The sequence below is a fragment of the Oncorhynchus masou genome, chromosome 30 (assembly GCF_036934945.1).
Source record: "Oncorhynchus masou masou isolate Uvic2021 chromosome 30, UVic_Omas_1.1, whole genome shotgun sequence".
NCBI lineage: Eukaryota > Metazoa > Chordata > Actinopteri > Salmoniformes > Salmonidae > Oncorhynchus > Oncorhynchus masou.
The window spans coordinates 557,691-579,106 of NC_088241.1; the positions used below are offsets into that span (position 1 = coordinate 557,691).

Genomic DNA, 21,416 nt, shown 5'->3' on the forward strand with positions numbered 1-21,416 from the left:
AGTCTCTCAATTCAGCCTATGGCAATCCTTCATCACAATGCTCTTGACATGATCTGTAATGCTTTATTTAATCTCAACAGACTGACATGACCACTGCTACTCCTGTCTCTAGTTTCAACCCTTTGTTAATCATGATGGGTGGCCCAGGACAGAATCAGCAAACATGGAATCGTTTCCTCAGTTTGTTTGGTAATGTCTTTTACAGTAGTAGTACAGCGAATAATTATTTTTGCAGGGTGATATTGTCAGTTTGTTGTCACATTTAGATCTTTCTCCTGTATAGAGTGAGAAATGGTAACTCCCACCCTTTGCAGCATTGTGTAAAGTTTCAGATGCATGGAAAGATGACTGGGAATATAGCCGAATACAAACAGTGTTGTTATTCCCCCCGCAAGGCAATCAAACAAGTGAACAGTATAAACAGCATAAAGACAAAGTAGAGTCGCAATTCCATGGCTCAGACACAAGACCTATGTGGCAGGGACTACAGGAAATCACAGACTACAAAAAGAAAACCAGCCACATCATGAACACCAACATCTTGCTTCCAGACAAACTAAACACGTTCTTTGCCCGCTTTGAGGATAATACAGTGCCACCGACGCGGCCTGCCACCAAGGACTGCGCCCCCCTCCTTCTTCGTGGCTAATGTGAGTAAGACACTTAAACGTGTTAACCCTTGCAAGGCTGCCGGCCCAGACCACAGTGGTTCCTTATGGGGGGTGATTCATGCCAGAATTAAGCTTTGTGAAGCTACTGATACCTCTCACCAAGTCACCTAACGTCTTCCTAGTGTCATAAATTAATGGCATGAATTAACATGGACTGTCAATGGACAAGTTTGTTTCTAAGGCATCAAACTGCCAACGCGTTCACGTCATGTGACACATACACATCATGTAGACGTAGTGTTCACGTGGTTTTCACATCGCGTAACATGTCACTGACACGCCACATGTCAGTTTGTGTTTAAGTATATTATGAATGATCTTACCATGAAAGTCTTAAAAACGCCTACATGTGTTACATGTTACGTGTTAGTTTAAGTGTCTGTGTAGTTCATCAAATTAATTTGTCGATTTAGCTAAAATAGGCCTATAACCTCAATACAAAAATTATTAGGCTAGTTGATATCGCAGCCTCCATTACTGTGTAGATATGCCTATTTCTTGCATCAACAGAAAATCAAGAGCTTCTTGGTAGCCTAGTGGTTAGAGCATTGGGCCAGTAGCTGAAAGATTGCTAAATCAAATCCCAAAGCTGGTTCTCTGGGCGACTGAATACTTTTATTTCGATTAAGGCAGCCTCCCGCAACGCTCTGATTCAGAGGGGTTGGGTTAAATGCACATTTCAATTGTGGAGGGAGTCTAGGTCTCTAGGGGCGAATTCAAAACAACTCAGAAGTCAGCAATCTCTTACTTCTGACTTCAGCGCGTTCAAGACAACCTGGAACTCTGAAAAAAGCGAGGTCAGACTGGGATTTTGATTTTGTTTTGACCTGAAAATCATTGATGTCATGATTTGACCTCGTTTACCCCCCACTTCCCAGTTTACCGGATTAACAGACACAGACACAGACACAACCATGCAACCCTTCATCTATACATTTATGTGGAGATGGTTTATGGTTAAAAGCAGGGTTCGAATTGAGGGGTGTCCTGTCTGTACTATCATTAAATTGAAGACTTCGTTTTTATCAAAGATTCTCTGTAATTAGTATTACGCGATTAAACTGATTAATCATGTAACTGTAATTAACTAGGAAGTCGGGGCACCAAGGAAAATATTCAGATTACAAAGTTATAATTTCCTAATATAACTTTTCAGATATTTTATATCTGATCAATTAGTCTTTGAATTAATGAATTATTTATTTTACCTCATGTTAGTCTCATTCCAAACGTTGTAAATTGTTGGTTATCTGCACAAACCCAGTCTTCACTATGAGTCATCCATACATCAATTGTCTTAAATCATTTATTTACTAACTAAGTAATTCACAGAAATGCATAAACAAACAAACAATGTAAATATGGTTACAAGAAATGATAAGGGAATGTGCCCTAGTGGGCTAAACCGGCATGGCGGCTTGTTGTAAAAAAGGGAAGTGGGGGTCGACTGAGAAGACAACAGACAGTTGATAATTATAACAATTGAAATGCTAATCCTTTGCACATGAACCCTCACTCATTCCGGAAACAATTGCAATCAATATACACTGCTCAAAAAAAGGGAACACTAAAATAATACATCCTAGATCTGAATGAATTAAATATTCTTATTAAATACTTTTTTCTTTACATAGTTGAATGTGCTGACAACAAAATCACACAAAAATTATCAATGGAAATCAAATGTATCAACCCATGGAGGTCTGGATTTGGAGTCACACTCAAAGTTAAAGTGGAAAACCACCCTACAGGCTGATCCAACTTTGATGTAATGTCCTTAAAACAAGTCAAAATGAGGCTCAGTAGTGTGTGTGGCCTCCACATGCCTGTATGACCTCCCTACAACGCCTGGGCATGCTCCTGATGAGGTGGTGGATGGTCTCCTGAGGGATCTCCTCCCAGACCTGGACTAAAGCATCCGCCAACTCCTGGACAGTCTGTGGTGCAACGTGGCGTTGGTGGATGGAGCATGACATGAAGTCCCAGATGTGCTCAATTGGATTCAGGTCTGGGGAACGGGTGGGCCAGTCCATAGCATCAAAGCCTTCCTCTTGCAGGAACTGCTGACACACTCCAGCCACATGAGGTCTAGCATTGTCTTGCATTAGGAGGAACCCAGGGTGAACCCCACCAGCATATGGTCTCACAAGGAGTCTGAGGATCTCATCTCAGTACCTAATGGCAGTCAGGCTACCTCTGGCGAGCACATGGAGGCCCCCCAAAGAAATACCACCCCACACCATGACTGACCCACCGCCAAACCGGTCATGCTGGAGAATATTGCAGGCAGCGTCTCCAGACTCTGTCACGTCTGTCACGTGCTCAGTGTGAACCTGCTTTCATCTGTGAAGAGCACAGGGCGCCAGTGGCGAATTTGCCAATCTTGGTGTTCTCTGGCAAATGCCAAACGTCCTGCACGGTGTTGGGCTGTAAGCACAACCCCCACCTGTGGACGTTGGGCCCTCATGGAGTCTGTTTCTGACCGCTTGAGCAGACACATGCACATTTGTGGCCTGCTGGAGGTCATTTTGCAGGGCTCTGGCAGTGCTCCTCCTTGCACAGAGGCGGATGTAGCGGTCCTGCTGCTGGGTTGTTGCCCTCCTACGGCCTCTTCCACATCTCTTGATGTACTGGCCTGTCTCCTGGTAGCGCCTCCATGCTCTGAACACTATACTGACAGACACAGCAAACCTTCTTGCCACAGCTCGCATTGATGTGCCATCCTGGATGAGGTGCACTACCTGAGCCACTTGTGTGGGTTGTAGACTCCGTCTCATGCTACCACTAGAGTGAAAGCACCGCCAGCATTCAAAAGTGACCAAAACATCATCCAGGAAGCATAGGAACTGAGAAGTGGTCTGTGGTCCCCACCTGCAGAACCACTCCTTTATTGGGGGTGTCTTGCTAATTGCCAATAATTTCCACCTGTTGTCTATTCCATTTGCACAACAGCATGTGAAATTTATTGTCAATCAGTGTTGCTTCCTAAGTGGACAGTTTGATTTCACAGAAGTGTGATTAACTTGGAGTTACATTGTGTTGTTTAAGTGTTCCCTTTATTTTTTTGAGTAGTGTATATATTTACGCTCAGTGTGTCGTCTTGATCGCTGCTGAAAAGTTAGTTTCTGTTGGAGAGTTTCCGTCCTCTCTCTCTCTCTCTCTGCCGTGGTTAGGATAGATTGTTCAGAGTGACATTCATTAATTTCGTTATAGAATGGATGTTTTGGCTGTTGTCCTTCGCGTTCAATGATACCAAATTCCTTGCTGCAGACTAGTAATTCATATCAAAGACTTGTTCTTATTCTGTCAGTATCGATAGTCTAAGAGTTTAACCACGTGGTATGGTTAAAAGATTCAGAAATCGTCTGCAACCTTTGTCCTCTCGTAATGGAGAAAAACATGGTCTGTTGAGAATTTCTCAAAGTTGGGGTTTTATTCAGGAGTTGCAGAAAAGGGCCTGTCCCAGGATGCCTGACCCTAACTGGGCTCATGGGCGGTCCTCTGATTTAGTTAAACTAATAAGGTAATTGGAGTTTCCAACATTAAACAGTCCAAAATCACATTACACAATTTTACAAACAGTATCATCCTCACTCATTCATCTTATACAACAATTAGATGTAAACCTCATATCTGAGGCTATTATATAAACAGCGTTATGGTAATGTGGCCGCACCGTATCCCATGAGTTTTACCAAGTTGTAACAAACAGACCAGTTCGTAGCTGGATTCTTCACCGATCTTTTATACCTTCTCCGGAACATAAATGTTGTTCGGACCTCAAGTTCTGTGAGGTGGAAGAAATTCCTTTGTTTTCTATGACACTTTACTCTGTCTCTATACTGTGTGGCCATGAGGCAGGGTCTTCCCTGGGTATTTACAACCTCTCTGACCATAGCAGCCTACTTGAAGGAGGCAGGGAGAGGGGGATGGGGCTTGCTGTACCCAAGAAGGGCAACGTCATGACAGAGGGTATGTGAGGATATTGGCCTTGTTATAGAGGCGTGCAAAAAGCATATGCTACCACTTGTTTGCTTAGGTTTAGGAAAAACAACGGTCCATATTATATAAAGCGAACTAGGCTATAACAATGATTAACTCCACAATTATTTCAGCATAGTCTACTAGCCTATCGAAGGTCTTGCGCAGCCTAAACATCACAGGAAAATGTGGTTGGTTTATTAAATGCTTTGCAATTTAGAGCTATGCCTAACGCAAAATACCAAAAAGTTAGAATCGGTGTGGGCCTATGCATCGACCAAACAGTTTAACAAATAATTACATATATTATTCAGGAGAATCCCATTGAATCAGGCTATTCATTTCAGTGCAATTGCGTTCTTACTCATATTCTTAGAATAAACGGAACCGAAAACACCCCAGCCTGTTTTGATCACAGATCATGATGAAGCCTGAACATTTAAGCTGTCTGTCATTGATTTAGCCTACAATTGCCTATAGATTTGATACACGTGAAGACCTATATTTAATCTGGAATTGACAAACAAAAGCCTGAATAGGATCCCGATTTTCCCCCACGTCATATTTATTACCAATTAGGCTAAATGTATTCCTAATCATTTCCATAGGCTAACCATTGCGATTAATGTTATTTACCATCTTCTGCTTTTTATGAATAAACAGGCATCAGTGTAAACATAATAAACACAATATCATTTCCATGACCCACACACACATTAATGTTACTTACCTTACAGATCACAAAGTGAGCTAATTTCCACTCCATTCATATGGAAATACATTCATACACTGGCTTGTCTGGCTGTCATGTTTTCATTTTAAACAGGCATTCCCTTATCTACTGTATATAAGATCAGCGTCAACTCACCATCAGCACGACCAAGAATATGTTTTTCGCGACGCGGATCCTGTGTTCTGCCTTACAAACAAGACAACGGAATGGATCGCATGCAGCGACCCAAAAAACGACTCCGAAAAAGAGGGAAACTTGGTGGTCTTCTGGTCAGGCTACGGAGACGGGCACATCGTGCCCCACTTCCTAGCATTCTTCTTGCCAATGTCCAGTCTCTTGACAACAAGGTTGATGAAATCCGAGCAAGGGTAGCATTCCAGAGGGACATCAGAGACTGTAACGTTCTGTGCTTCACGGAAACATGGCTCACTGGAGAGACGCTCTCGGATGCGGTGCAGCCAGCGGGTTTCTCCACACATCGCGCCGACAGAAACAAACACCTTTCTGGTAAGAAGAGGGGTGGGGGTGTATGCCTTATGGCTAACGAGGCATGGTGCGATGAAAGAAACATACAGGAACTCAAATCCTTCTGTTCACCTGATTTAGAATTCCTCACAATCAAATGTAGACCGCATTACCTACCAAGAGAATTCTCTTCGATTATAATCACAGCCGTATATATCCCCCCCAAGCAGACACATCGATGGCTCTGAACGAACTTTATTTAACTCTTTGCAAACTGGAAACCATTTATCCGGAGGCTGCATTCATCGTTGTTGGGGATTTTAACAAGGCTAATCTGAAAACAAGACTCCCTAAATTTTATCAGCATATCGATTGCGCAACCAGGGGCGGAAAAACCTTGGATCACTGTTACTCTAACTTCCGCGACGCATATAAGGCCCTGCCCCGCCCACCTTTCGGAAAAGCTGACCACGACTCCATTTTGCTGATACCTGCCTACAGACAAAAGCTAAAAAAAGAAGCTCCCACGCTGAGGCCTGTCCAACGCTGGTCCGACCAAGCTGACTCCACACTCCAAGACTGCTTCCATCACGTGGACTGGGACATGTTTCGTATTGCGTTAAATAACAACATTGACGAATACGCTGATTCGGTGTGCGAGTTCATTAGAATGTGCGTTGAAGATGTCGTTCCCATAGCAACGATTAAAACATTCCCTAACCAGAAACCTTGGATTGATGGCAGCATTCGCGTGAAACTGAAAGCGCGAACCACTGCTTTCAACCAGGGCAAGGTGTCTGGTAACATGACTGAATACAAACAATGCAGCTATTCCCTCCGTAAGGCTATCAAACAAGCTAAGCGTCAGTACAGAGACAAAGTAGAATCCCAATTCAACGGCTCAGACACAAGAGGCATGTGGCAGGGTCTACAGTCAATCACGGACTACAGGAAGAAATCCAGCCCAGTCACGGACCAGGATGTCTTGCTCCCAGGCAGACTAAATAACTTTTTTGTCCGCTTTGAGGACAATACAGTGTCACTGTCACTGCCTGCAACAGAAAAATGCGGTCTCTCCTTCACTGCAGCCGAGGTGAGTAAAACATTTAAACGTGTTAACCCTCGCAAGGCTGCAGGCCCAGACGGCATCCCCAGCCGTGCCCTCAGAGCATGCGCAGACCAGCTGGCTGGTGTGTTTACGGACATATTCAATCAATCCCTATATCAGTCTGCTGTTCCCACATGCTTCAAGAGGGCCACCATTGTTCCTGTTCCCAAGAAAGCTAAGGTAACTGAGCTAAACGACTACCGCCCCGTAGCACTCACTTCCGTCATCATGAAGTGCTTTGAGAGACTAGTCAAGGACCATATCACCTCCACCCTACCTGACACCCTAGACCCACTCCAATTTGCTTACCGCTCAAATAGGTCCACAGACGATGCAATCTCAACCACACTGCACACTGCCCTAACCCATCTGGACAAGAGGAATACCTATGTGAGAATGCTGTTCATCGACTACAGCTCGGCATTCAACACCATAGTACCCTCCAAGCTCGTCATCAAGCTCGAGACCCTGGGTCTCGACCCCGCCTTGTGCAACTGGGTACTGTACTTCCTGACGGGCCGCCCCCAGGTGGTGAGGGTAGGTAACAACATCTCCTCCCCGCTGATCCTCAACACTGGGGCCCCACAAGGGTGCGTTCTGAGCCCTCTCCTGTACTCCCTGTTCACCCACGACTGCGTGGCCACGCACGCCTCCAACTCAATCATCAAGTTTGCGGACGACACAACAGTGGTAGGCTTGATTACCAACAACGACGAGACGGCCTACAGGGAGGAGGTGAGGGCCCTCGGAGTGTGGTGTCAGGAAAATAACCTCACACTCAACGTCAACAAAACTAAGGAGATGATTGTGGACTTCATGAAACAGCAGAGGGAACACCCCCCTATCCACATCGATGGAACAGTAGTGGAGAGAGTAGCAAGTTTTAAGTTCCTCGGCATACACATCACAGACAAACTGAATTGGTCCACTCACACAGACAGCATCGTGAAGAAGGCGCAGCAGCGCCTCTTCAACCTCAGGAGGCTGAAGAAATTCGGCTTGTCACCAAAAGCACTCACAAACTTCTACAGATGCACAATCGAGAGCATCCTGGCGGGCTGTATCACCGCCTGGTACGGCAACTGCTCCGCCCTCAACCGTAAGGCACTCCAGAGGGTAGTGAGGTCTGCACAACGCATCACCGGGGGCAAACTACCTGCCCTCCAGGACACCTACACCACCCGATGTTACAGGAAGGCCATAAAGATCATCAAGGACATCAACCACCCGAGCCACTGCCTGTTCACCCCGCTATCATCCAGAAGGCGAGGTCAGTACAGGTGCATCAAAGCTGGGACCGAGAGACTGAAAAACAGCTTCTATCTCAAGGCCATCAGACTGTTAAACAGCCACCATTAACATTGAGTGGCTGCTGCCAACACACTGACACTGACTCAACTCCAGCCACTTTAATAATGGGAATTGAATGGGAAATGATGTAAATATATCACTAGCCACTTTAAACAATGCTACCTTATATAATGTTACTTACCCTACATTATTCATCTCATATGCATACGTATATACTGTACTCTATATCATCGACTGCATCCTTATGTAATACATGTATCACTAGCCACTTTAACTATGCCACTTTGTTTACATACTCATCTCATATGTATATACTGTAATCGATACCATCTACTGTATCTTGCCTATGCTGCTCTGTACCATCACTCATTCATATATCCTTATGTACATATTCTTTATCCCCTTACACTGTGTATAAGACAGTAGTTTAGGAATTGTTAGTTAGATTACTTGTTGGTTATTACTGCATTGTCGGAACTAGAAGCACAAGCATTTCGCTACACTCGCATTAACATCTGCTAACCATGTGTATGTGACAAATAAATTTGATTTGATTTTTTGAAATAATTTTAGTCCTCAATTTGACTGCCTCGCCTGGTTCACCAACTACTTTGCAGACAGAGTTCAGTGTGTCAAATCGGAGGGCATGTTGTCCGGACCTCTGGCAGTCTCTATGGGGGTATACAGACGACACCATTCTGTATACTTCTGGCCCTTCCTTGGACACTGTGCTAACTAATCTCCAAACGAGCTTCAATGCCATACAACACTCTTTCCGTTGGCTCCAACTGATCTTAAACACTAGTGAAACCAAATGCATGCTTTTCAAACGTTCGCTGCCCGCACCTGCCCGCCCGACTAGCATCACCAACCTGGACGGTTCTGACCTATAATTTGTGGACAACTACAAATACCTAGGTGTCTGGCTAAACTGTAAACTCTCCTTCCAGACTCATATTAAACATCTCCAATCCAAAATCAAATCTAGAATCAACTTTCTATTTTGCAACAAAGCCTCCTTCACTCACGCCGCCAAACTTACCCTAGTAAAACTGACTATCCTACCGATCCTCAACTTTGGCGATGTCATTTACAAAATAGCCTCCAAAACTCTACTCAGCAAACTGGTTGCAGTCTATCACAGTGCCATACCAAATCACCTTATTCCACCCACCACTGCAACCTGTATGCTCTCCTCGACTGGCCCTCGCTACATATTCGTCGCCAGACCCACTGGCTCCAGAACATCTATAAGTCTATGCTAGGTAATGCTCCACCTTATCTCAGCTCACTGGTCACGATAACAACACCCACCCGTAGCACATGTTCCAGCAGGTACAGTGGGGAGAACAAGTATTTGATACACTGCAGATTTTGCAGGTTTTCCTACTTACAAAGCATGTAGAGGTCTGTAACATAGGTACACTTCAACTGTGAGAGACGGAATCTAAAGAAAATCCAGAAAATCACATTGTATGATTTTTAAGTAAATAATTTGTATTTTATTGCATGACATAAGTATTTGATCACCTACCAACCAGTAAGAATTCTGGCTCTCACAGACCTGTTAGTTTTTCATTAAGAAGCCCTCCTGTTCTCCACTCATTACCTGTATTAACTGCACCTGTTTGAACTCGTTACCTGTATAAGACACCTGTCCACACACTGACTCCAACCTCTCCACAATGGCCAAGACAAAGAGAGCTGTGTAAGGACATCAGGGATAAAACTGTAGACCTGCACAAGGCTGGGATGGGCTACAGAACAATAGGCAAGCAGCTTGGTGAGAAGGCAACAACTGTTGGCACAATTATTAGAAAATGGAAGAAGATCAAGATGACGGTCAATCACCCTCAGTTTGGGGCTCCATGCAAGATCTCACCTTGTGGGGCATCAATGATCATGAGGAAGGTGAGGGATCAGCACAGAACTACACGACAAGACCTGGTCAATGACCTGAAGAGACCTGGGACACAGTCTCAAAGAAAACCATTAGTAACACACTACGCCGTCATGGATTAAAATCCTGCAGCGCACGCAAGGTCCCCCTGCTCAAGCCAGCGCATGTCCAGGCCCGTCTGAAGTTTGTCAGTGTTTGGAGGAAGAAGGATGAGTACAACCCCAAGAACACCATCCCAACCTTGAAGCATGGAGGTGGAAACATCATTCTTTGGGGATGCTTTTCTGCAAAGGGGACAGGCCGACTGCACCGTATTGAGTGGAGGATGGATGGGGCCATGTATCGCAAGATCTTGGCCAACAACCTCCTTCCCTCAGTAAGAGCATTGAAGATGGGTTGTGGCTGGGTCTTCCAGCATGACAACGACCCAAAACACACAGACAGGGCAACTAAGGAGTGGCTCCGTAAGAAGCATCTCAAGGTCCTGGAGTGGCCTAGCCAGTCTCCAGACCTGAACCCAATAGAAAATCTTTGGAGGGAGCTGAAAGTACGTATTGCCCAGCGACAGCCTCGAAACCTGAAGGATCCGGAGAAGGTCTTTATGGAGGAGTGGGCCAAAATCCCCGCTGCAGTGTGTACAAACCTGGTCAAGAACTACAGGAAATGTATGATCTCTGTAATTGCAAACAAATGTTTCTGTACCAAATATTAAGTTCTGCTTTTCTGATGTATCAAGTACTGCAAATGAATTACTTAAAAATCATACAATGTGATTTTCATTTTAGATTTCGTCTCTCACAGTTGAAGTGTACCTATGATAAAAATGACAGACCTCTACATGCTTTGTAAGTAGGAAAACCTGCAAAATCGGCAGTGTATCAAATACTTGTTCTCCCCACTCCCCACTGTATATCTCACTGGTCATCAGCAAAGCCAGCACCTCATTTGGCCGCCTTTCATTCCAGCTCTCTGCTGCCAGTGACTGGAATGAATTGCAAAAATTGCTGAAGTTGGAGACTTCTATTTCCCTCACCAACTTTAAACATCAGCTGTCTGAGCAGCTGTGCATAATCCATCTGTAAATAGCCCACCCAATCTACCTACTTCATCCCCATACATTTTTAAATGTACTTTTCTGCTCTTTTGCACACCAGTATCTCTACTTGCACATCATCATCTGCTCATTTATCACTCCAGTGTTCATCTGCTAAATTGTAATTATTCGCTCCTTTTTTTCCCTACTGTGTCATTGACTTGTTTATTCCATGTGTAACTCTGTGTTGTTGTCTGAGTCACACTGCTTGCCACGACTTCCGCCGAAGTCTGCTCCTCTCCTTGTTCGGCATCACCGGCTTTCTAGCCATCGCCGCTCCATTATTCATATATCCATTTGTCTTGTATTGTTTCCATACACATCTGGTTTTCATTTCCCCAATCAATCTACTTGTATTTAACCCTCTGTTTCCCATCATGTTTTGTGTGTAATTGTGTCATGTTATTGTGGTGTTTTTTTACGCGCTTTACTTTTGTTATGTTGTGTTTTGAGCGCGTTTGATTTATGTAGTGCTCTCATTTTTGGAACTAAAATAAAAGTGCGCCTGTTTACATCACTCTACTCTCCTGCACATGACTTCGCCTCTATACACCTGATGACAGAATTACACACCAAAACATGATGGAAAACAGAGGGTTAAATACAATGGAACAAGACAAGACAAATGGATATATGAAAAATGGAGCGGCGGTGGCGAGAAAGCCGGTGACGTCGATCGCCGAACAAACAAGGAGAGGAGCCGACTTCGGCGGAAGTCGTAACAGCTTGCTTTATCTTGGCCAGGTCGCAGTTGTTAATGAGAACCTGTTCTCAACTAGCCTACCTAGTTAAATAAAGGTGAAAAAAATGTATGATTTAAAAAACATTATAGCTCATTAGTACACCCTTGTGGTTGAGTATATGTCTATTGTATGTCTTATGATACAAATACCATCAAGGGATACGTTAGAATTTACAATAACGAACACCTTATGAAACAGCTGTGAAAACCAATCTAGAAATATTTTAGACTTAAATACATAACCATTTATATATTTTTGGTACAATTTTGGTCAATTTACTTTCAGATTTTTAGTACACTCACATGGTAATCATAGACTCAAATACCGAATTCTGGTGTGTGGAATAGAGAGGAGGTGGGTATTGTGTGGATGGGAGGTTCTGTCTGTCACTTGTTTTTCAACAGGTAGTGGACACGAAGAGGGAAACTGCAAAGTCCAGGAACTGCTCCCCTCTTTGTACTGAGTGTTTGCAGTGATAATGTTTTTAGCTAATCTGTGCAGCTCACATTATGTACCCAGTATGATAGTGTTCTTGCTCTTTCTTAGCAGATAATGACAACATGACATTAACAGTGGCTGATGTAATGAAAAGTTGTAGGGTGGTTGGTAATGGAGGACATCAGGTGGATCCATATCTGGGTGTTAGGACCCCAGAACCCCTAGGTCCTGGAGAACAGAAGCAGAGTAAAGGGAACAGGGTAGGAGACAGACATATACAAGCAAACGCAGGTTAAATGATTATCAGCTATGTAAAAATACAGTTATTGAATGATTTAATTTAATTGTTTGATTAGACATGTAATAATGTTAATGGCAGACAGAAAATAAAGGATACCTGTCTAATTTTTTATGTCAGTGGGGCTGGTAAAGGATGGTCCCTGGAAAATATAGAGAGATGAGTTGTGAGAGAAACTCCAGGGTGGTGTCATGACAACTGGAGGCATACACCTTAACAGTACCAACCTGGAAGTGGCAGTTACTTAATGTGACCCAGTGGTTAGCCTTGAGATTAACTATTTGGAGAAGCCATGGGCCAGTGTTGGTACTGCTGACAGCATGGTAATTCCGCCCACCACGAGGCTGCAAATGCAAATAGTTTTCATCTGAGATTTTTATATTTCACCTTAACGGATGTTGACCCCAGCTAGGAGCAAAAGAGTGTAAACAGTATAGCTACCGTCCCTCTCCTTGCCCCTACCTGGGCTCAAACCAGGGACCCTCTGCACACATCAACAACTGACACCCACCAAGCCACGGCCTTTGCAGACCAAGGGGAACAATTACTTCAAGGTCTCAAGAGCGAGGGATGTCACTGATTGAAACGCTATTAGTGTGCACCACCGCTAACTAGCTAGCCATTTCACATCGGTTACAAGAGCAGCAAGCTTTCCTGGGTCTCGCCTTCCTTTCATCCTTCTTCCATGTCATTCACCCAGATGTCGAAACACTTGGTCCCCTTGATTCTTCTCAGGTGGCTCTCCTTCTCATGCGCCCTGTCCATGTTCAGTCTCACCTTGATTGATAGAAATAAATGCAATTATATTTCATATTATCACTATTATTATATCTCTTGGAAGGCCAGAAAATAAATGAACAGTGGACAATAATTTTTACCTGGTCAAAAACCACATCCTTCTCAGTCCATGCCTGAAGGGGATCTTCGAAGGCGTTCTGATCTGGTTTGACTACTTCCACCACATCAGGTGGAGTATTAGTGAACTCAAAGTACAATATACAAAAACAGCAAAAGAAAAACACTAAGTAAATAAACAAATGTATACCACAGTATATGCAATAATGTTATATACAATTGCATTGTTTACGTCAGTTAACTGCTGTGGCTCCCCTCCATACAGCAGATGATTTAGTGAATACTCTGGAGGCATGGACACTGCTGTGTTGTGTGCAAAGATAATTCCTGGTACCCGTCAAGGGACTTGCCCATGGCAGTCCCGTTGGTCCATTCATTCCTCCCCGCACTCGCCATAAGGTGCGTGTCCCCAGCCCGGAGTCACCATACATCTACACATTCACATTATATATATAACTCACTGTCCTTTCAGCGTCAATTTCGAACCCCCCCTCCCCTCTAAATGACTAGATGTCTATGCGAAACAATACTACAACCATTACATTTAACTGACATTGACTAAAACTAACGAGGCTGGAGCTAACTACTATGGCGCTTAGCCAAGCTAAATTTGGTTAGCATCAAGCTAGCGAACTGTTAAAACGCCATTTTCGTACAAATATTAACACTAACACATTTTATTGTGTCATGACATATTTACCTAAAGTAAACTGAGCCTTTGTTCATAGAAAATAAAATTGTATCCATAACGTTGAAAAAAAAGTACAGAAAGTTTGGACGCCATTTTAATCCCTTCTCGTTCATGTAAACCATTAGCAACCTAGCCTAACTGCTTTAATTTACTTACAATGGGGGAATACCAACCAATTTTTCACTCAGTTAAAATTACCTTCAAACATCACCAAACTCATGGACTATGTAAATAACCACGTCACCTCAATATTTTGAGTCATATTGCATTTTTGCACATTACATACTTGAAATAATAGGGTAAAATGATGAGACTGAAAAACGTTCGTTTTCAGAACTAGTCATTTTCCATAATGAAGAAGAAATGTTAAATATCTCCCCAACTCACTTATTGACGTCACAGCTCCCCTAGCGGCAGAAATTATATACATACATTAAATACAAATACCTGGGAGGCAAAATAAACAAAATAAAAAAACAAAAATATGACCATACATATGTGTGTCACATAGACATGGCATATGCTTGAGTACCACCTTGACATTTCTGATATGCTTGCCTCTATAAATGAACACTAGAACATTGGTAGCCAGAATTAGCTAGTTCAAATCTAACTTTGTCACATGTGCAGAATACAAGTGTAGACCTTACCGTGAAATGCTTACTTACAAGCCCTTAACAAACAGAACAGTTCAAGAAGTGTTTAAGAGAATATTTATTAAATAAAGTAAAAAATGAAATTAAAAATAATAAAAAGTATCACAATAACATAATAATAACGAAGCTATATACAGGGGGAACCGGTACTGAGTCAGTGTGCGGGGGGTACAGGTTGAGGTAATTTGTAGGGGTGAAGTGACAATGCATAGATAATAAATAGTGAGTAGCAGCATTGTACAAAACAAATGGAGGGGAGTCATGATGTGCAAGTTAGACATCTTTTGTCCGCATGTTTTTTTTATATTTTATTGAACCTTAATTTAACTAGGCAAGTCAGTTAAGAACAAATTCTTATTTTTCAATGACGACCTACCCAGGCCAAACTCTAACCCGGATGACGCTAGGCCAATTGTGCGCTGCCCTATGGGACTCCCAATCACAGCTGGTTGTGATACAGCCTGGAAACGAGGGGTCAGTAGTGATGCCTCTTACACTGAGATACAGTGCCTTAGACCACTGCGCCACTCAGGAGTCCCAAGCATGTTGTTTTGTTTGTTGGTCCTGTCAATGTTTAGTGATCACACATGCCTCAGCACACATAGGTTACTTTACCTGCTTGCAAATATGTGCTAAAAGCGGGGATGTTTCATAGTATTTCTGATTATCTCACCACCACCAATTAATTTTATTTTTCATAGATATCCACAAACCACGACTGCAATATAGGCCTACACTCAGATAAAAAGGTGCTATCTGCAAATGAAAAGGATTTTTCCGCAGTCCCTATAACGGAACCCTTTACTTGGAACCCCTTTCTCCAAAAGTGTACTCATCAAGTTTAGCTTGTTAAGTTCACACCATTTGATTCTGTCCTCTAACATCTGCCTGGTATTCAAGATAACATGCAACATAGCACCACCACCTTTGAAGGTTTCCGTCAACCTCTGCTCAGACTTAAATTGCAGTGTTCCAAGAACCTCCACCAGGGGTGACTGTAGTATCCTCAAACAGACAAAAAGGAGACACAAGAGGCACCCCACACTCATTTTAGATCCCAGGGGTCTTCATTTTCATACTCTATGCTCTCACTCTCATCACTATCTCCTTTGCCATCTTATCAAGTCTTTACTTAGAACTCCACACACACACACACACACACACACACACACACACACACACACACACACACACACACACACACACACACACACACACACACACACACACACACACACACACACACACACACACACACACACACGCATCCAACTGAGGCCTTGGATGGATCATGTTACACTGAGTTGGGCACAGGGATATATGTACAGTCATTTTTAGTGTGGTGGCAAAGTAGTTGAACAGGAGAAGAGGATGTGGTTACTTGTGGAGGGAGAACAAGTGAGGGTGGTGGGTTGAGCACCTGCAGTGAAGCTGATTGATGCTCTGGCTCATCACATCTTGACTAAAAGAAAGAGATTTAGAAATGAGTTTGACATTGCCATAGTTCAACAGCTGAAAGACGTCATTAACATACTCCGAGAGATTGCAATATATTTAGTATTCACTGAATGAAGTAGGTTACCCATCCCCATTTACAATTGTATTCATCAATGAAATATATGATAATATAGCACATTCAATTACATTATTATTGTAGACTATAGACTACTCCTGAATCTACCTTGTACAATAGCGTAATCACTGAATGAAATAGCGTACCCATCCACATTTACATTTTAATTGATCAATTAGATAAATAATACGAGCACATGAAGTTACATTGTTGTAGAATAGGCTACTACTGTATCCACACTATATTAGGATACCGTCGTGATTGTCAGGCCTGATTTTAGGTCTTCGATCGAAGTAGCATGTTGTACCTCGTTTCCCTTCTTCAGTGAACATTAGTTATTTAATTATTCCATTAAATAAATAATACTAGCACATCAAATTACGTTATTGTACACTAGCCTACTCCGCTATCGACACAGTAACTAATATAGCCTACGTGCTTTCGACAACACGTTATCAACAACACGTTTTTAAATAAACCACATTTGCCTTAACACAGTAGACCTAAATATTTCCTAACAATATCACCACTTAAATACAGCCTACTTACTCCTCAATTGGATCAAGGTCATCTTGGTAATTACTTTAATCGTCTCTAATAAGGAAACTATCTGGGGCATAATAAGGAAACTATCTGGGGCATAATAAGGAAACTATCTGGGGCAGACACTAAAATCGCTTCTGCCACTTGTAAAAAAACAAGCAAACAAATGAATGTCTGTGTTGCCGCCTAGCTCACAAATACCGTGCCAGTCTCTCTCTCTCTATGAATGGTCACTGTTATCCAGATTCCTTGGAACGTCCTTACCATGAACCCTAAACTAACCCTAAACTAACCCTACACTAACACTAAACTAACACTATCCGGATTCCTTGGAACGTCCTTACCATGAACCCTAAACGAACACTAAACTAACACTAAACTAACCCTAAACTAACACTAAACTAACACTAAACTAACCCTAAACTAACACTAACTAACACTAACCTAACCCTAAACTAACACTAAACTAACACTAAACTAACACTAAACTAACCCTAAACTAAACTAAACTAAACCATTTAATACATTTATACTTGATAGAGTTAGGGACATCCCGAGGAACCTGGATAGCACGAACCCTCTGGGAAAACATATGAACTCCTCAGTAAATAATATTGCCTACTTGCTTTCGACCATACGTTATCAATAAAAAATAACTATTTCCAAATAAACCAAATTTGCCAAAACCTCACTAGGGTAGGGGCACTATTTTCACCTCAGGATGAAAAGTGTGCCCAAAGTTAACTGCCTGTTACTCAGGCCCAGAAGCTAGGATATGCATATAATTGGTAGATTTGGATAGAAACCACTCTAAAATCAACATTATTTCTAAACAAACCAAATTTGCCTTAACATAGTATGCCTAAATATTTCCTATCGATATCACAACTTAAATATAGCCTTCTTACTCTTCAATTGGATCAAGTAGATCTTGGTAATTATTTTAATTGTCTCTAATGAAACTATCTGGGGCAGAGACTCGAAAATCACTTCTACCTCTTGTAAAAAACAAAAAATAAATAGCACATATTGTCAAGCCCTCACCTTAGTGAACTCTTTGTTTTCTTTATTATTTTAGTTAGGTCAGGGTGTGACATTGGTGATGTATGTGTTTTTGACCCTGTCTAGGGGTTTTGTATGTCTATGGTTAGTTGCCTGTGTCTGCACTTGTTTATATATAGCTTCATGTTCGTTTTGTTGTTTTGTAAAGTTTGTTTAAGTGTTCTTCGTTAATAAATAGAATAATGTATTCACATCACGCTGCGCCTTGGTCTCCTCCATTCAACAAACGTGACAGAATAACCCACCAAACAAGGACCAAGCAGCGTGAATGGGAGGAACAGCGCTTGGTGGAAAAATGGACCCGGGAGAAGGATGAGTGGGTAACAACCTGGGAGGAGATAGAGAGGTGGTCGATCGATCCAGGGAGAATACCAGAGCCCGCTTGGGATTCTATGGAACAGTGCGAGGAGGGATACAGGAGAATGGAGGAACGGCGACGATATAAGGGTACACGGATAGCACGGAAGCCCGAGAGGCAGCCCCAAGATTTTTTGGGGAGGGCACACGAGGAGATTGGCTGAGTCAGGTAGGAGACCTAAGCCAACTCCTCGTGCTTACTGTGGGGAGCGTGTTACTGGTCTGGCACCATGTTATGCAGTGGAACGCAAGGTGTCTCCAGTGCGCATTTCTAGCCCGGTGCGCTCTATTCCAGAATGGGCATCCAGCCAGGAAGGAGGGTGCCGGCTCAGCGCTCCTGGTCTCCAGTATACCTCCATGGACCAGGATATCCTGCGCCGGCTCTGCGTACTGTGAGTCTGCACAGCCCTGTGTGTCCTGTGCCAGTGCCCTGCATTTGCAGGGCAAGTATAAACATCCAGCCAGAACGGGTTGTGTCAGCTCGACACTCCAGACCTCCAGTACGCCTCCACAGCCCAGTATGTCCTGTGCCTGCTCCCCGCTCTCGCCCTGAGGTGCGTGTCCTCAGCCCGGTACTACCAGTGCCAGTACCATGCACCAGGCCTCCAGTGCGTCTCCAGGGTCCAGTACTCCCTGTTCCTGCTCCTCGCACTCGCCATGAGGTGCGTGTCCCCAGCCCGGTACCACCAGTGCCGGCACCACGCACCAGGCCTGCAGTGCGCCTCGCCAGTCCAGAGCGTCCGGCGACAGTACCCAGTCCAGAGCGTCCGGCGACAGTACCCAGTCCAGAGCGTCCGGTGACAATACCCAGTCCAGAGCTTCCAGCGACAGTACTCAGTCCAGAGCGTCTGGCAACAGTACCCAGTCCAGAGCGTCTGGCAACAGTAACCAGCCCAGAGCGTCCGGCGACAGTCTACAGACCGGAACCTCCTACGACGGGCCGCAGACCTACCTCCAATCCAGAGGCGCCACTCACTCCAGACTCGACCATCAGTCCAGTGGCGTCCTCTAGTCCGTGGTCAGCGGTGAGGGATCCTGCTCCAGAGACATTAAGTAAGTGTGACGAGTCAGAAGTGGAGCGGGGTCCACGTCCCGAGCCGGAACCTGCCACCTCGTAGTTATGCCCACCCAGACCCTCCCATATAGGCTTAGCTGTGCGGAGTCCGCACCTTTGAGGGGGGTGGGGGGAGGTACTGTCACGCCCTGACCTTAGTACCCTTTTGTTTTCTTTATTATTTTGGTTAGGTCAGGGTGTGACATTGGTGATGTATGTGTTTTTGACCCTGTCTAGGGGTTTTGTATGTCTATGGTTAGTTGCCTGTGTCTGCACTTATTTATATATAGCTTCACGTTCATTTTGTTGTTTTGCAAAGTTTGTTTAAGTGTTCTTCATTAATAAATAGAAGAATGTATTCACATCACGCTGCGCCTTGGTCTCCTCCATTCAACGAACGTGACATATATGAACTCCTCTGAACGCCATGGACACAACTCTTATTGGTTGTCTGATGTGGAACTGGTAACAACACAGTCTGTGATTGGCAAACAACATTTAGATCTGTAAACAGCGAGATAAGATAACATACCATGCCATGAGGTGTTGAGGGAAAAACGGATTATCTATAGATTGGGCATGATCTTCTTTAGGCCATTAGCGATAACAGGAAATACACAAGCCGTAAAATACATTAAAGTTCAATGTGGCAACGTTGGAATGTCTGCACAAAATGGTACGTTTCCAACATTTATGGCTGGGATTAAATTAAAATCAATATAAACTATGCACATTGTGACTTTCATTAACACGCAATGCAGGCGTCACGCAGACGTTAGTCAGGCGTTGGTATCATGTCATGTAAGTCAGACACGTAACGCAGGAGTCATGTCAGGTGGTATGTTTGCCTAGGCTTATATGTCCCTTATCACTCCCCATAGTTCCTCCTTTAAAAGTTGCGAGCTTACACCACGGGACTTAGAGGTACCCAGCATCATGGCTTTATTGCTTCAGACCACCACACGGGGTAGTTTGAGCACTCATTATGCATTTGGGTCCCAAGGTTTTTATATGACCAATCATATCGAGTGGTTCCAATGACGAATTTGACGCGAGCCACCTGTCTCTGGTGACTTTCTTCAGCAAAAATGGCTGACAAAACATGAGGGTGGAAGCAAATGTAAGTAATTATAACATCAAAACGAGTCAGGCTAAAAATGTACAATTGAAAGATATATGCTAGTTAATGTAGAGACAAACGATTGTGCATATTTATTGTCATAAAGTTGGGCAGCCCAGGACAGAATTGGCAAACGTAGAATTGTATCCTTTTTGGCAATGTCTCTTACAGTAGAAATACAGCAGATAATTATTTTTGCAGGATACATTGTTAGTTTGTTGTCCCATTTAGATGTTTCTGCTGTAAAGAACGAGCGAAATGGTAATTCCCACCCTGTGGAGCACTGTGTAAAGTTTCAGATGAATGTCACAGAGTGTAGAGTCAAAATTAAGGCCCTAGTGAGAATTGAACTCACAACCCCTGGTTTACAAGACCAGTGCTCTAACCACTGAGCTATGGAGCCATACAGACATATTTGAATAATTGGAACACTATAAAGAACACACCCATCATTGAGTTAAATAGAGAGACACCTCAGTAACCAAACATGCAGGTTTCCCAGTCTGGCTACTACAGTAAATGCAGATTCCTTGGCATCCTGTGTTATACATTTAATGACAAACTCTCCCAGGTCTATGTGACCCACAGGCAGGTCTGGTCTAGTGGTCAACATTCTTCAGAAATCTCCTTTAATAGTCTCCTCTCCTGCTTTCCTTGTCTCCTCTCCTTCATGACCATCTATTTAGTTATTTTTAGGGCTAGATCAGCTTTCATACTGCAGATAGATTGTGTCCTTTCAATGTAACTGTCTGCATCATTTCCAA

The 21,416-nt window shown here is 43.4% G+C and overlaps 1 non-coding gene across 1 annotated transcript; it reads right to left on the reverse strand.

The window, feature by feature from the left end:
* Positions 1–20,982: 20,982 nt before the first annotated feature.
* On the reverse strand, positions 20,983–21,055 carry trnat-ugu (transfer RNA threonine (anticodon UGU)). Its single transcript has one exon. It is a non-coding gene; the product is annotated as a tRNA-Thr (tRNA).
* Positions 21,056–21,416: the final 361 nt, after the last annotated feature.